The following is a 4,874-nucleotide window of genomic DNA, read 5'->3' on the forward strand; positions in this document are numbered from 1 at the left end:
TGGATATTTACCAAAGTTAACAAAATTTTTGAAAATTTATTTATGTTACAACAATAATATATTATCTGCTAAAATAAGCATAGTCTTTATGAAAAATAAGTCCAGTTTACAAACTAACAAAATTGTTAGAGGATGAGTGGCATTGTTTTAAATTTTTTCAAATTTCTTTGTACATCACTTGAGGGAAGAAAATTGGATTCCTATATCTGATAAGACATTCAATCCACTGCAATAGCACAGATTATATACTCAGTGAAAGCCCAACTATGCACTTGTGAAAGATTGGTGAGGGAGACATTTTGATATTATTCCTTAATATAGTTTGATCTCTTATAGTTAAACCTGCTGAATGGATTTCATGACCTACTGAAATCTTTGGATTGCACTTTGAAAAATGTTACTTTAGAGACAAAATTGGAGCAAAAAAAAAAAAAAAAAATTGCTTGTGTGTAAATCTTCTAAATAAAAGGAAAGTGGGATATCCTAAATCTGAGTTTTCTTCTCTGTAAAATGGAAAGAGAGGGAGAAGTACTGAGATATGATATTAAGAGTTGTTAAAAGGCCACAAAACTGATCAGGCTATTGTAATCTGAGCAATGCCCAAAGAATGTGAGAAACCATTACAAAATGAGCTTTTTAATGTGTAGAAATGTATTAACAGTGTCCAGGTTTTCTCTGTCTCCCAGAATTTTTTTTTTTTTTTTTGCACTTATTTGGACACATGGCTGTCCAAGCCTTGATCTGGAGAACTGGGGCCTTGTTGGACATGGAGAGCTCAGCCAGGCGCTGCTGTTCCTCCTGCTCCAGCTGGCTCTGCTGCTGTTTAAAAGCTTCCAACGAATCATCCTCTAGGGCTTAGTGCTCCAGCACAGTCTCATGTCCTCCACCTGGTTCAGTGTGATGGTATTAAGGAAGGCAGACAGGTCCAACAAGACCAGGTCATCAGAGTTGCCGTCCCAGGGCCACAGGGCGATGCCATTGTAGGGCTGCAGGCGGAAGGCTTCCTTTTTGCAATCCACGACTACCACTCGGGCTGGGTCCCGATTCAGACAGGAAATGTCCTTAACATGGTGTTCAACTCATGTATCTCGTGGCATCCTGGAACAGGCGTTAGGAGATGAAGCCATGGGGGTCCACGCTATCGATAAGCGGAAACGCAGTCATGCCAGTCTCTGACGTAAAGATGATGATTTCATACAAAGGTGCAAGCTACTGGAACAAGGTCTCGATGCCCAGGCGTTTCTTAAACCTCCAGCCAGTAGCCAGCGACCACTCAGGATGCAAGAGGACACCAGTGAGCTCTAAGACGAGTGTGTAGGGCGGCTGGTAGTATGGCTCCTGCAGAGGGTCTGGAAGAAGGTAGGGGCTGGTGGGCTCGATGATCATCTGTCTATAATCTTTGAAATATTTGTATATCCGATGCAACTTCTGTACCAGAATTGGATCATGGTTGAACTCTTCAGGAAGCTTGACACCATTTTCATCCACAGGGTTGTTTCCGAAAATATAGATGATGCTCAGTCTCACCGACTCCAAGCAAACCAAAGTGCAACATTTTTGGCATAACTGGGACCTTCTGAGCTTGGCTGATGCTGTGGCCCCTGGCCTTGGTGCTCCCACGGCTTCCAATCTCTGCAGCCTGTCTGGGCTCTGGGGGGCAGCGTCACCAGCCTGGTGCACAGCCCCGCGAGGGCGAGCCGAGCCCAGCCCAAGCCCAAGCCAGCTCCTCAAGCGTGAGAACAGCGCCGCCAAGGCCGTCATCTTGCACTGACGCCTGAAATTTTTAAAAAAGATATTAAAATTACTATTTGCATAGTTGCAAATGGTAACAGAGTTGCAGCCCACTAGGTCAAAGTAAAAAATCAATTGTAATTGTATATACAGCAATAAATAAAGTTGAAAAATTTTAAACTATATTATGATTTACTGAATTACTTAGGAATAAATCTGACAATATGCACTCTCTATGCACTGAAACAAGAATATAACTGAGGCAATGTTAAAGATCTAAATAAATGGAGAGATAGTCTCATTTTTAAAACAAAGCAACATTATCAATTCAGTTGTCTAAAAATTGATCTATGAATTCAACACAATTTGTAACCAAACTTTAGGATGTTTTTTGTAGAATTTGATTCAAATTCACATGGAAACACAAAGAACTTAGAATACCTGTGAAAAAGAGAAAAGCTAAATGATGTGGGTTTTCTGATTTCCAGAAAAATCACTTTCAATAAGAATATATTAATCCAGAAAGTGTGCTATTTGATTAATGCTCATTCGGATGGAATAAAGAACCCACAAATCCACCCACATATATAGATCAGTTGCTTCCATGGAACATATATAAACAGTACCCTTGATTTGGAAATTTGTTTCTTCACTTATGATTAGCATCCAACACCACAAAAGTTCACTTTTTGATGATGAAATGTAATACAAATTATGAAAAGTTATTCATCTTCTCCCTTCTCTTGGAGCACTTTACTTTGATCTGCAGAGTCTACAGGTAAGGAGTCTGTAGGTCCTGTAACTGCTGTGTTGGAGCAGACTTACATGGTTGCTTCAGTAGACAGCACCCACAAAAACCTCAGTGGATGACCTATATAAATCAGGCAAGTATCAGAGCCATCTTAGATGTTCTATCCTCTTGAACGTTCACCATAGCTCATTTTCAATGTTAACCACACAAGAGACTGAGACTTCCAGCCAAATAAATTCTTGTCCCATAGAGAAGATGAACAAAGTGGTTGTTTTAAACTTCTAGACTTTGCAATTTATTGCGCAGCAAAGATAACTGGAATACAACTTATACTTAATAACCTACTCTGGAATTATCCTAAGATACAATTATCAAACATTTTTCATTTTATTTTTTTCCCTTTCATATGGTAATGTTATAGTTGTAGCTTTCATTTTATCATATGTCGTTCTATGTACCATCTGTCTTCTTTATTTTATTTCTCTTTTTTTCTTGCATGTGCGTGTGTGTGGTTTTGGGGATTGAACCTAGGAGCTCTCAAATGGTAGGTAAGCACACTGCTGCTGAGCTACATCCTCAGCTCTTTATTTTTTTATTGGTGAATTATAATCATACAAAACAATACACTTCATTGTGTGTTTTTCCTTATGTGGAAGCTAGAAATAAGGGGGGAAAGAAGGATCTCATGACAGTGAGGGGAAAAGTAGATAATGACTATTCCAAGAAAAGAGGAAGGGAGGGAAAATGGAGGTATGTCAGTATGAGTAAAGCGAATTGTACTGTGTGGGTATGAATATATCACAAATAAATTTATGTTTCCCTAGACTTATTGTTTTTCTCCAGTACATTCAGTCTTCTAAAACAGAATACAATAGGATGTTGTACAACAGGTTTACCTAGAACTACCTGAGACATTTGATATAAATTTTTCTGGATCAAATTCTAACATAGATTTGAATCCTTGTTTTCCATATTTAAAAGAGTTATTGAATTTTTCTCTCCCTCATTTAGGAAATAGGGATAAATGCAATCCTTCTTCCCATAGATGTTTGTAAATCTCATTGCATAAAAGTCAAAGTTTAGTTGTTGTTTTAAAAACCAACATCATCATTCATCTTGTTTTACAAGTTCTGAAAATTGGTATTACTTTGTTTCCAAAAAATTCCCTGCTTTATATTTTCATACAAATAAAAATGAAAGGTAATCTTTTTATAAACTAAGTTCTTGATATGGTAAGTCTATTTCTATTATTATAATATAAGCAATGTATCCTAATAACTTAATAGTACATGAAGAAAGTGTAATCCCCTAAAACAGAAAACGCAGAAGAAATTATTTAAATATTAGTTGTACTTATAAACAGATAAATTTTCAGTGTAAATAAAATAAAACTTTTTCCTATAATATTTGTAAAACAAACGAATATTTTTCTATAATAGCACAAATGTTCTTAATAATAAGAGAGTCTGTAGAAATTTTTATGTCTTTTGCCTGAGATTTCCTGTGAGGAAAAAATGATTCCACTATAAAAAGATTTAATTCACTCAAAATAATGAACCTCTTTCTCAGGATGATCAGCACACTGTTATATGGCTTATTTAAAGATATTCTTAACAGTTCTCAGTTGGTTTAAAAATAATTAAAATGACTATCTTATTTCTATGCTACAGTATAATGAGCTTTTAAAAGTGCCTCAAGGGTTGAGTATTGATATTGAAAGACTGATTAGTTTTCTTCACATTGAGAAAAAAAACCCTACATGTATAAAAGTTTATTGTGCTGCTGAAATACTAAGATTATGATGCATAATTTATAAAAACTCATAACTTCAACAAAGTTGTGAATTTTTGGATTGTGAAAAACTAAAATATCTTACTTTACTAAATTACAAAATGATGTTTTTAATTACTTCTTTGTAATGGTATATGAAGAATTAATTTATATGAACAACAAGTCATTTAAATTTTGATAAAGCTTTCTTTTTAATTCTTTGAACCAAATAAAAGAGTTGATATTGAGCATACCACAAAATGTAATAAACATAATAGAATCTCTCCAAATATTTATACATGGATTTATATATATATATATATATATATATATATATATATATATGCATTTCGTAAGCATTGAGTACTATGGTGAATCAGGAATTGTACAAGTAAAGAATACCATGATGAGGTTATATAACAGGAAACTATTATAAACACTGTGCTAGAGGACACTAGGTAGAATATAGGAAAATACAGCCAGGGTGTCTTTGTAATTTCCAAGTGGTTAGGTGATATAAAGATGTCAGTGAAACAATGCAAGTTGTATTTTTAATATAACAATACTAAATTTATATTTAATATGACAATAATTCTGTATACATTTAAAGCAATTCATTTAT

At 34.9% G+C, this 4,874-nt stretch overlaps 1 pseudogene across 1 annotated transcript; it reads right to left on the reverse strand.

Moving 5' to 3' along the window:
* Window positions 1-654: 654 nt before the first annotated feature.
* LOC306665747 (mitochondrial import inner membrane translocase subunit TIM50-like) lies at window positions 655-1,761 on the reverse strand (annotated as a pseudogene). The gene has a single exon. The product of its transcript is annotated as a mitochondrial import inner membrane translocase subunit TIM50-like (transcript).
* Between the last annotated feature and the right edge of the window lie 3,113 nt (window positions 1,762-4,874).

This window comes from Sciurus vulgaris (assembly GCF_902686455.1).
Source record: "Sciurus vulgaris genome assembly, chromosome: 7".
Lineage (NCBI taxonomy): Eukaryota > Metazoa > Chordata > Mammalia > Rodentia > Sciuridae > Sciurus > Sciurus vulgaris.